Genomic DNA, 12,860 nt, shown 5'->3' with positions numbered 1-12,860 from the left:
CTGACTTCTCCCTCATATCTTGTGGATGCCATAGCAGCCATCTCCTAGGGGCCGAGGTGTCTTCAGGCCTCCTAATAAAATATTCAAGGGGGTTGGGCATATATCAAATATATATCAAATATATCAAATAGTTGATGGGCATTGCCATTCAAATGGTATGCCCGTACCACATCATGTGATTGATTATGTGGGGTGGGGCCTACTTGCCCTCCCTATTTTATTAAAGTTGGCCCTCCCTTTGTGAGCCCCTGATGTGGCTAGGAGACCTAGAACGCACTGCTTGGATACATAGACTGGAATAAAATAACCAGCCACACAATATAAGATGGGAGACACCTGGCTTAATAGTAGCACACATGAAAAGGATCTGGGTGGTCTTAGCAGACTAATGCTATTCTAGGTTTCATGAACAGTCATGAATAATTGTTTAATAGTAATAAGACACCCTCCACTTTTAAAAAAGTTTTATTCCTCTGCAATAACACCTTTCAGCTTTCTGTCTTGTTCTCAGGAGCCCTTGAGAGTCCCTAGAATTTATGTGGGTGCAGGATTTTGAGATGATTTGATGGTTGCTAGGTGACCAAGGGTGGTGTGTGACAAAATGAGGGGAACCTTGGCCCTCGGGGCTAAATGTACCCCCTCTCCCGGCCTCTCTACCTGGCCTCCCCTTCCATTTTAGGGGTTTGAAAGTCTATCTTGCACTGGAAATTGGTTGCATAACTAGTACAAGAGAGACATTGCACGAGCCAGCATAGATTTAGGGCAGTGCCAGCAGTTCTGCCACACAGGGCACAAAATCGAGAAGATCAATAATTGAGAAGATCCATTTGTAGGTGCAAAATTTTGGGCTCACACAGGGTACCTGTGTATTATGAAAGATTACCAAAGTCCGCCCAGGCCTGGAAGCCATATAGTTGCAAAAATTGGGGAGTAGGGTGTGGTTCCTTTTTCACTTCTGTCAGGAGTTGCACAGAACTTCTGTCAGGCAGGCAACAGATAAAGCAGAACCAAAAGGCGAAGGGGCTGGGGGCTGGAAGGCAATTACTGTGGATTCAGCAGGCTTACATAAAGCAAAGAGGAAGTTGACTGCAGAGCTGGTTTCATCCGTGAGTCATTGCAGCCGCTCACATCCCCACACCCGTTGCTCAAGGCTTTGCAACTCTTTCAGCTGCTTTCCTTTTTCCCCACTGGAAAGAAAGAAAGAAAGAAAGAAAGAAAGAAAGAAAGAAAGAAAGAAAGAAAGAAAGAAAGAATCCCTTAGTCATCCTAAGCCTTGATTACGAAAAAGGTAGAACTGGATGCAGATGGCCTTTGCATCAAATAAATGTGTTTTTGTGTGTGAACTAGCTTTTACACGGAGTAGACCCATTGAAATGAATGGACCTGAATTAGTAGCTGCCATTCATTTCAGTGTAGGTTTATTCTGAGTAGGACTGACATGGGGTAATGTTGGGGAAAGGCCCTGGCTCAGTGGCAATGCATATGCTTTTCATGCAGAATGTCCCATGTTCAGTCCAGGTAGGGCTGAGAATGATTCCCTTTGTGACCCCCCCCCCCGAGAGCTGCTGCCAGTGGGTAGAGGGAATCCTGAGCTAGACAGACAAATGGCTGGATTTGGTATAAGGCAGCTTCCTTTGTTGCCAAATAATTCAGCACTTTATTCAGAAAGATGGGGACTAGAAGCTTAATTCATTTTAAGGTAGTGGGCTGTAGCTCAGAGGCAGAGCATCTGCTTGACATGCAGAAGGTCTGAGATTCAATTCCCAATGACATCTCGAGGTAGACTCCCTGTATGAAAACTTGGAGAGCGGCTGTCAGTCAGTGGAGGTAATACTGAGCTAGATAGATCAATTTCCTGACTTGACATAAAGGCAGCTTTCTACATTCACATGTAGGAACTCCAGCCCTTCACAGATGCAGCTCTGTGATGACCACTACATCACACTGCCCTCTCTGCAAGTTAAATGTTGTTGTTTGTTTTTATTTACACATACCCCCCTTGTGACATTCTTTTAAGTGAAATTAGTTCTAATTGTTGCAGCCACCTACTAGGAATAACTCCTCATTTAGTGCTTTTGAACATAGAAACATATCATTGTAGAGTTGGAAGGTACCTCAGGGGTCATCTAGTCCAACCCACTGCAATGCAGGAATATGTAGGTGGCCTATATGGGGATTGAACCTGTGACCTTGGTGTTATCTGCGCCATGCGCTAACCAACTGACTCACCTGTTTCTGCTTTCTAGCTTCCTTGAATTGAACTTAGGGAGGAGCGTGTGAACTCAGAAACATTTGCATCTTGCACCATTAATTTTGGAGCAGGCCCTTGTGGTGCTCTTTGAAGTTTCCCTCTTGCTTCTTAGAGGACACTGGTGGATAACGGCACAAGGCTGCGCACTCATGAAATGCAAACCAGATGCGAGTCCATCAATATCCTCCATCCTTATTTGGCACCTACACTCGCACCTGAATAATCTCCCTCCCTTTACCCCTCACACCCCCTTCAACTATCCCTCATAGTTCCCTCTCCTCTCACCCTACAGCTCATCCAAGCTCCTCCTTCCTCCCCCAGCCCCTTTTCAAGGAGGGGAGAGGCACTTCACAGCACACCTGCTGTTCCTCAGGCTGCAGTTGGCATGAAGTGCAGAGCATGACGACACCTTACATTTTTATGTATATAGAAAGATATAAAGTCCTGATAGAAATTCATCACCCTTTTAGTGTGCATTTCCGCATGGAAATTTTTCCCTAACATGCATACTTTTGCAAACCATTTCCCCTAACACAATTCTTTCTGGAAAGTTTATTTTAATGAATATAGGCATTTTTTGTTTTAATTCTATTAGAATTTAATTACTTTTTAATGATGATCTTCTATATGTTTTTGGCTCATTATATTTATCTGTGTTGTTTTAATTTGTGTAAGCTGCCTTGAGTCCTTGCCTGGAAAAAAAAGGTGGGATAGTCAGCAACAACAACAAATAAAATTAATAATAATTTCCATGCATGCTTCACGCTCACGCACATTTTGGGGAGATTTGGAACCACATCATGCAAAATTCAGAGAAGTGAGGATTTTGGAAGAATCACATTTTGGGTTGTTGATTGTTTTGGAAAGCCCAGGTAGGCTAAACTTAAAATGCAGACCAAAAGATAATCGTCTCCCATCCCTGGACCACACTGACAGAGGCACACCTAAAGGAAACCTCCTAGGTCTGGAGCTGATGGATGTTGTAATCCAAAGACACCAGGAGGTGTGTTGGGTTGATTAAGGCCAAGCCAAGATGAAGCCAAGCATAGAGTCAGTCCTGAAGGCTGACATGGTTGTTCTACTGAGATTAGTGGGAAGAGCATGCTCAAGGCTTTTTTCAGCCGGTACTCACCAGAACTCAGTTCCAGCACCTCTCAGGTGGGTGCCATTGCTATTAAAAGAGAACAAGGGAGGTCCTCATGGTGAGTTACGGCCCCTCTTTTTCTATAAAAATAGCACTGGTCATGCCTGTGTCTGTGCTTGCTGTCTGAGCACCTCTTCAGGATTTCTCAACATCGCCAAGCCCTGATGACTCGTTCTTTCCCAACATCAATGAAGCCTAAAGAGTCTCCGTCGTGTGAGTCATCCTTCAAGCTGTTATCAGGACCCCTGATGATGTCATACACCTGCACAAACTCATTAATGGTGAACAGGATGGCTTTGACGTCAACGCTGCAAGTATATGTACACTGCTGGCTTAGTGGCAGTTTTGTTGTTTGATGTATTTGTTGTTCTACTTATGTATTGTTTAGTTTATAGCTGACTTTTCCTCTCCAAGCAGCTCAAGATGGCGTACACTGTTTCCCCCCGCCTCATTTAATCCCCACAACAACCCTATGAGGTAGGTTAGGCTGACAGTAAGTACAGTGGTGCCTTGGTTCTCAAACGCCTTGGGACTCAAACTCTTTGGTTCTCAAACATCTTAAAACCCGGAAGTAAGTTTTCAAACATTTTTCAGAAGCCGAACATCCGATGCGGCTGTTAGTTATTGTTTCCCGGGCACCTACACCAATCAGAAGCTTTGCCTTGGTTTTCAAACATTTCAAAAGTCAAACGGACTTCCAGAACAGATTAAGTTTGGCGCTTTTGTTTTTGCTATTTATTTTGCGTTTTTGTTTTTGAGGCTTTTTCGGTTAATTTGTTTTTGTGACTGTGTGGAACCCAGTTCAGCTACTGATTGATTGATTGCGTGACTGTGGAGATGCATAAAAGCCCCCCATCCAAACAATGACTATCATCAGTGCAGGTAAGATTTTAATTTTTTTCCTCCTCATCTACAATACTGTCTTATTTATTTTATAGTACAGTACATTGATTATTGCTTTCATTTTATGGATCAATGATCTCATTAGATAGTAAAATTGATGTTAAATTGCTGTTTTAGGGGTTGTTTTTAAAAGCCTGGAACGGATTAATCCATTTTGCATTACTTTATATAGGAAAACATGCCTTGGTTTTGGAACGCTTTGGTTTTGGAACAGACTTCTGGAGCGTATTAAGTTTGAGAACCAAGGTACTACTGTAACTGGCTCATGGTCATGCCCAGTGAGCTTCATGGCTAAGTGTGGGGCAGGTATTTGAAAGCTGTTCTCTCCCAGGTCCTGGTCTGGCACTCTAACCTCTATGCCACACTGCATAAAACCTTATATAAATATTATTTGTATATCTCGCCCTTCCTCCAAGGAGTTCAGGATGGTGTACACGGATCTCTCCCTCTCACAACAACCCTGTGAGGTAGGTTAGGCTGAGAGAAGAACAAGGTCACCCACCGAGCTTCCTGGCTGAGTGGGGGATAAATGCTTAACTAACTGACCAATTGCATCACAGAAAACTTGGTCCGCCCCCCCCATAAAGTCTGCTGCCCTAAAATAAATCCTGGCTACGCCCATACCCTGGGTGTTCTGCAGTAGTTTGACAAGAGCTTCTGACTCCCAGCTGTTTAAGGCGGGGGCAGGGGGGAGGCAGGGAAATGTTTTCAGCAGGAGGGTCACACTCCAACATAGGCAACCTTATGGGGGTCAGTTTCCTGTGTTGGGTGGGGCAATATAGACGGGCCTCTTACTTCTGTACCACATCCTATGCTCCAGGCACACAAATGTCCAGTAGTTTACACACACACACACACACACACACACTCCATCCAAGTAAGCAATATACATTTTTACATCCTAGCCAGGCAAAAGCATTTGAGGGGGACATAGATTATGGGTGGTGGGAGGCATGACCTGAGGAAAGTAGGAAAATTAAGGACATGAGAGGAGCCGCGTCGGGATCAGGCCAATGTATAATTGTTTTAAAATGTTTTCCACATGTTCGTTTTATTTTTAAGAGCACGTTTTACCACTTTGATGCTAGTCTCCCAGGGCTCCTTGGGGGAGGAAGAATGGGGAAGGAATTTATATCATCATCATCATCATCATCATCATCATCATCATCATCAATTATCTAGTCCAGCATCTTCTTTCCCTCCAGTGGCAATGCAGATACCCCACAAGGAGGACCTGAACACAACAGCACTCTCCCACTATTTTTAAAAAATGTACAGTATATTTATACAGCGGTACCTCGGGTTACAGACGCTTCAGGTTACAGACTCCGCTAACCCAGAAATAGTGCTTCAGGTTAAGAACTTAGGTTCAGGATGAGGACAGAAATCGGGCTCTGGTGGCGTGGCGGTAGCAGGAGGCCCCATTAGCTAGAGTGGTGCTTCAGGTTAAGAACAGTTTCAGGTTAAGTACGGACCTCCGGAACTAATTGAGTACTTAACACGAGGTACCACTGTATTTATATTTACATCTATATTCCACCTTTTCCTCTAGGGGGTGCAAGCTGGTGTACATGGATCTCCCCCATTTAATCCCCATAACAACCCTGCGAGGTAAGTTAGGCTAAGCAGCAGTGACAAGCTCATCCTCCTTAGCCATTGGCCAAGCTGGTTGGGGCTGATAGGTGCTGTAATTCAGCAACATCCCCTTCTTAACCTGAAACTGTTCTTAACCTGAGGTACCACTTTAGCTAATGGGGCCTCCCGCTGCCACCACCGTGCAATTTCTGTTCTAATCCTGAAGCAAAGTTCTTAACCTGAGGTACTATTTCTGGGTTAGCCGAGTCTGTAACCTGAAGCATCTGTAACCTGAAGCATCTGTAACCCGAGGTACCACTGTACTACTAGGGCATAGGCACGGGATCCTGGTTCAAGCCACACTCAGTCATGAAGCTCCATGGGTGGTCAGTATCTGTCTCTCAGCCTACCTCTCAGGGTCATTGTATGGATAAAACGAGGGGGGGGGAGAGGAGGAAGGTGGTGTTGGGGATAGAAATGCAACCATCAATCAAGCAGATAAATGTACTAAGCAGATGCATAGGAAGTACTACACCACCACCACCCATAAAGAAAAATCTGGGACAAGCCCCGTTAAGGAGAGCCAGGGCTCCCTGTCCTTCTTGGTGCTGAAGTGGTTAAATCCCCTTCCAGTCGAACTGGCAAGCCAAAACCGAGGCACATTCGGTAGATCGCAGTAGGAGGAGAGGAGGGGTGTCGAAGGAAGTTGGGAGGGACAGAAGGAGAGAAAGAGAGAGGAGGAGGAGGAGGAGTTGTTGGGTTTGAAAGCTGCAGAGATCTATTCTCAGGGGCTCTGGGGAAGGGGAGGGGGAAGAACCGGCTTCCCAGAAACTTGAGTTTATTTTTAACCCAGGGAAGCGGTTGCAGAGCGCGCGAGAGAAAAGGCTGGAAGGAAAAAAGTTGCTGGCACAGGAGAAGCTTTGCAGAGAGGAAAGAGAACTGCTGACCGGGCGCTGGGCTTTTGCTCTGGACCTTCAGCCTTTGGGACGTTGCCTGACATCAGTGAAGCATTTTGAGAAACAGCCGTCCTCCTCTCCCGCTCTCATGCCCAGGGGGTTTGAGCACAGGATTGAAAAGATGCTGTGTGAATGTAGGCTTTTGGTGCTTTCCATCTCCCCTCTCGAAACACTGGTCCTTGAACTGGGTTTCACTAAGGATGTGCAGAGGGTCCCCCCCCCTCTCCAAAAGGAAGTGAAGTTTGTTTGTTTTATCCAAAAAAGATCCTGAGGTCACAAGCACACCACACGTTTAAAGTACATATATTCTTCCAAAGAATCCTGGGAACTGTGGTTCCCACAGAGCCACAGTTCCCAACATGCAGAATTAGGAACATAAGAAGAAAATGATGGATCAGGCCAATGGCCCATTTGGTCCCTCATCCTGTTCTCACAGTGACCAACCCTCAAGCACAAGCAGCTCTCCGCTTCTGTGGTTTCCAGCAGCTGGCATTCAGAAGCACTGCTGCCCCTCAACTGTGCAGGCAGAGCAGAGCCATTATGGCTGGTAGCCCTCTCCTCCATAAATTAGTCCAAGTAGCTTTTTTAAAAAACACACACACACATGCTTTTTAAAAGTCATCACCACCTCCTGTGGAAGTGAGTCCCAAAGTCCTTGACTTTGCTTTAAAAGAGCTTTGAATATGCTTTAAAGGTACGGCCTGGATGCGACCAAGGCAAAAGTAGCCCAGATGAAAGGTGAAAGGGATGTGTCCCTTGCCTGCCTGGAGATTCATTGGACATCCGAGGGAGTGGCTTTGTAATCAGAATGAGTGGCTGGAAGGGCAAACTCTACCATTTTGGAATTGTGGGCGAAGGTGTTGTCATTCTGCCCCTCCTTGCAAAAACCCTTACAAGTTAAGAAGAAATGGGGGTATGTCAAGAAGAGACATTCTAGGTCAGGATAGGTGGCACCAAGTGGGTTTCAAGAGTACTGACTGCGGGCTGCACACTGCCTTGTTGCTTGCTGCAGGGGTGGAGGAGGGAGGCCAACATTTGACATCCCCCAGCCCTTGCGCTGCCAGGCACCAGGCTTTGGGAAGGAAGCATGAGGCTCTGGCCGGGTCCTAGAGCCCTTCTACCTCCTTCCCAAAGCTGTGGAAGTGCTGGCTAGGCTTTGGAAAGGAGGTGGGAGGACTTTAGGATCCTGTCAGAACCCTGAACCTTTGCCCCCTCATCTCATTATTGTTTGGGCTTCCCATTGGGCATGTAGTTGGCCATGGCGAGAACAGGATGCTGGTCTTAATTGGTCCATCTGGCCTGACCCAGCAGGGATCTTTAGGTCTTCTGTGTTCTACTTTCATTGCTGGGTGTTTGATACCAGCTTCTGGGAGTCACAAGTGGGGAGAGTGCTGCAGTTGAACTCACATCCTGCTTGCAGACTTCTCACTGGGGCATCTGGATGGCTGTAGTGAGAACAGGATGCTGCTGGACTAGATGGTCTGATGCAGCAGGGCTCTTCTAATATTCTTATTTATCGTCTATCTCTCTCCACCCCCACACTGGTTCATGGATTGCTTTAAAAACATATAATTGTAGAGTTGGAAGGGATCCCAAGGGTCACCCAATCCAATCCCCTGTAATGTAGGAATCTCAGCTAAAGCACCCATGATAGATAGCTATCCAGTCTCTGCTTAAAAACATTGAAGGAAGGAGATTCCAACACTATTACACTGTCAAACAGCTCTTACCCTCAGAAAGTTCTTCCTGGTGTTGTCAGAATCTCCTTTCTTGTAACTTGAAGCCATTGGTTTGGAACCAACCCTCTGGAGCAGGAGAAAACAAGCTTGCTCCATCTTCCATGTGACAGATCTTTATAGATATTTGAAGATGGCTATCATATTTCCTCTCAGTATTTTCTTTTTGAGGCTACCAGCTCCCTCAGCCATTCCTCATAAGGCTTGATTTCCAGACCACTGATAATCTTGGTCGCCATCCTCTGTGCACCTTTCATCTTGTCTATATCCGTCTTAAACTGTGGCACCCAGAACTGGACACAGCACCCCAGGTTTGGTCTGAGCAAGGCAGAATAGTATGGTACTACTCCTTGATCTGGACATGATACTTCTGCTGCTGCAGTCTAGAATTGCATTTGCTTTTTTTGCTGCTGCATCACACAGTTGACTCATGTTCAGCTTATTTATTTATTTATTTGTTTATTGAATTTATATACTTCCCTATACCCGCAGGTCTCAGGGCAGATCACAAAATAAAATCAGAATATAAAAACACATAAATCCATAATCAAAATAAAATAACAACAAGCCAATAATGCCCCCCCTCCTGGATCTAGGGATCTTGTGGTCTACTAAGATCCCGAGACCCTTTTCAAATGTACTCCTGGCAAGCCAGGTGTCCTGCACCTTTTATTTGTGCAACTGGTTCTTGTTACCTAAGTGCACAACCTTGCTGAAATCAGAGACACTATGTCCACAGCATTCCCCTTCTAACTCTTCTCAAAAAAAGAAATGACATTTGTCTGGCATGACTTGTTTTTGGAAAACCCATGCTTGGTCTTAGTAATCACAAAATTCTTTTCTAAGCACTCACAGACCAACTGTTTAATCTGTTCTAGGCTTTTTCTGGTGTCAACATCAAGCTGACTGGTCAGTAGTTATGGGGGACAAACTATCAGTGGCTACTAGTCATGTGGGTTATGTTCTCCCTCCACTGCCAGAGGCAATAAGTACCCAGAGTACCTTGGGAAGAGGGATTGATTGCACAACCGATCTGAGAATTGTAATTCTGTGAAAGGAATTGCTATCTCTTAACAACTCTCAAAGCACAGCTCCCACAATTCTTTGGGGTAAGTCATGTGTGTTTGCAGTGGTGTCACTGTGCTTTAAATGTATGGTGTGAACACAGCAAGCTTCATTAGGTACTATACTTGTTGTAGTTGTAGTTGTAGTTGTCGTTTTCTTAATTCCCAGCCCTTTACCCTAAGATTCCAGGACAGGTTACAGCACTAAAACACAATATTAGTAACAGTATTAAAACAACTTGCAATCACAAAAATATGGTCGGTCCTAAAAAAAAAAAGTGATGTGTGCTTGAGCGTGAACAAATTATGTGAATCAATCATTCAAAATGAAAAATCAAAACTTTATTATCAAGAGAAAATAGTGATTTTACTTTCACATATCAATTCAAAATTTTCATTCAGTTAAGACGATGAAAGTTTTCAATCTGGATATATTCCAGTCAAGCTTTGTGGACAGATTTCTTTCTTCACCCCCCCCCCTCTGCTCCCACCCCACTCTGTGCGATAGAGAAGTTCAACTCCTGACTTTTCGAAGCGAATTTGGAGACGTGTAAGTTTCCTGTGGGTGGACATTCTCAGCTCCAACATTCCTTTCCCCCCATCATTAGTTCATTGCTGAAAGTGCTTCCTGGGTGTTCCCCTTTCTTGCCCTCTGACATTTGACCTCATGGGGGGCTTTTCTACACTGGCTGAGCAAAAGCCTTGGAATCAGCAGGGGTCCCAGGAATGGGATTCCACTAGGGTGATATCATAATCCTTGCTGGCAGTTCTGTTTCCTTGCTAGGAAGCCTCCTAGCTTCTTCTGGTGGGAATCTACTCTTTGCACTTTCCATGGGACCAGATCCACCACTTGGATTCACGGCATTAAAGTCCTAGTCTGGAAAGCTCCCACTCCCAATGTTTATTGTCACACCCAAAGCCCAATATTTTCTCGTCTGCTGGTGATGATTGGGACCTCTCACTGGGAGAGGTTCCCCTATGAGGAAAGGTAAAAAAATTTGGGACTTTTCAGTTTAGAGAAAGAGTAAAGAAGATTTGACAAAGCAGGCTATCAATGGCCATAATGGCTATGCAGTGTGGCTCCACAGTAAGAGGCAGCAATGTTCTTGCATGCCAGTTGCTGGAAAACACATGAGGACAGAAGCCTTTTGTACTCAGGTCCTGCTTACAAGGTTCCCATAATGGGCCTGATTGGCCACAGTGAAAAGAGTATACTGGACTAGAAGGACCACTGGCCTGATCCAGCAGGCTTTTCTAATGTTCTTACGTTCTTACTGCAGGTTCCCCATTCCTGATCTCAGCCTTAAAGAAAAAATAAACCCACAGGAAGGTAATTTTCACTGAAAGTCAAGGTTCTGAACGCGTCTGAACTCCCCGCTCTTCAACTGCAAGGGAAATATTATTCTTGTTCCTGTTTAATTCAAAAACTCAAAGAGGTGAATAGAATATTTGACACATTTGGTTGTTTTTCCCCAAAATGTCCCAAGCATTTTGAACATGTGATTAGTCTTTGCCAGGGACTGCAGTTTAGAAGACAGTATGACTGCAGACCCCAAGTTTTCTTAAGTTCACTCCAGAGTTTACGTGGTATGGTTCGCACTACCTGGCCTTCACATTTGACAGCAAACATCTGATGGGTTTAGCGTTTGATATGTTTTGTTGGAGCTTGACAGCATTTGATAGCCAACAACTTATGGGTCTTGAAGATAGCTAAAATGTTACCAACTCCATGCTATTTGAGAGTCCGTCAGGAAATCAGCTGCACTCAAATATTCATGCATATGTATATAATTTTCTTTGTATACCACCTTTCCATAGTTAAAACCATGTTCAAGGTGGCTTACAATAGGAAAAGTACATAATTGCAATTTAACAAAAATAGTCATAAAGTACATTAAAAAGTACACAACCAAATTGAACAAATTCCACATAAATCATAGTAAGATCAAAAAAATAAAAGCAAGAACAGCCACAAAAGCCCCCAGTTACCCCCCCCAACAATACTCCAACCAAAGAGTCTGTTTAGCAGCCTTAGCTTTTGTTGTTGTTTAGTCGTTTAGTCGTGTCTGACTCTTCGTGACCCCCTGGACCAGAGCACGCCAGGCATTTCTGTCTTCCACTGCCTCCCGCAGTTTAGTCAAACTCATGCTGGTAGCTTCAAGAACACTGTCCAACCATCTCGTCCTCTGCCGTCCCCTTCTCCTTGTGCCCTCCATCTTTCCCAACATCAGGGTCTTTTCCAGGGAGTCTTCTCTTCTCATGAGGTGGCCAAAGTATTGGAGTCTCAGCTTCAGGATCTGTCCTTCCAGTGAGCACTCAGGGCTGATTTCCTTCAGAATGGATACGTTTGATCTTCTTGCAGTCCATGGGACTCTCAAGAGTCTCCTCCAGCACCACCTCCTTCAGCTTTTGTAGCTGGAGTTAATCAGGGCCTGACCCTCCTAGGCCAGGTGGGGAAGAGCCCGCAAAGCAGGAAGCAGGTCTTCCAGGTGTCTCAGGACTTGCAGCCAAATTTCAGGTTTGAAATTCAAAAATTTGAAAGACCTTGCCTTGGTTCTCACTCATGGGACACCCAAATCTGACTGTCAGAGTGAAGAGTACTCAAGGCCCACACCCTAGATCAGGTCCCAGGGTGTGCACTGTTGAAGGCAGGATGATGTCTCTCAAATGCACGTTGGTGGGAGGAGTCACAGCTGCAGAGTGTGTTGCTGTTGCACTCAGGTCCTGCTTGCAGTTTTGCCACTGGGGCATCTGGTGAGAACAGGATGCTGGGTGTTAAGTCGTGGGTTGACATAGCAGCCGGCACAGCGATTTCTTCAAGTAGCTCTTTATTATGGTAAGCTGAAAAAGAACTGACAGCAAACAGCTCAGCCGGCCTGTATTTATAGGCAGCCGGCTGACAACATTGTAACCACAACAGCCCAGAGTTCCCGCCTAAAATAACTGCCGCGGACCTGAGTGAAAACTATCTACAGACCTGAGTGAAAACTATATACAGTATCCCCCTGTTGGCCCAGGGTGAAACTACACTACATAACACCCCTCCCCACCGAGATAAGGCGTTAGTTACAATCGTAATGGTTTCCTTATATACAGCACTACGCGTAATGGTTCAATTAGGCACAAAAGCATATCGGTTACATTTCCCATACTTAGACCAACAGTGATACCTGTCCAACAACATAGTCCTTTAAATAAGTTGGGCGCTTGGAAACTCTGCCAGACTGCCGG

The 12,860-nt window shown here is 45.1% G+C and overlaps 1 long non-coding RNA gene across 1 annotated transcript; it reads right to left on the bottom strand.

Moving 5' to 3' along the window:
* Positions 1 to 224: 224 nt before the first annotated feature.
* On the bottom strand, positions 225 to 3,654 carry LOC310697888. The gene is made up of 4 exons (XR_014521250.1): positions 3,384 to 3,654; positions 2,858 to 2,943; positions 2,230 to 2,397; positions 225 to 1,187 (listed from the first exon to the last, which is right to left on the bottom strand). It is a non-coding gene; the product is annotated as an uncharacterized lncRNA (long non-coding RNA).
* Positions 3,655 to 12,860: the final 9,206 nt, after the last annotated feature.

The sequence above is a fragment of the Podarcis liolepis genome, assembly GCF_965112155.1.
Source record: "Podarcis liolepis genome assembly, chromosome: Z".
Lineage (NCBI taxonomy): Eukaryota > Metazoa > Chordata > Lepidosauria > Squamata > Lacertidae > Podarcis > Podarcis liolepis.
The sequence above is the reverse complement of the archived record's forward strand: the minus strand, read 5'-3'. Positions and strand labels throughout refer to the sequence as shown.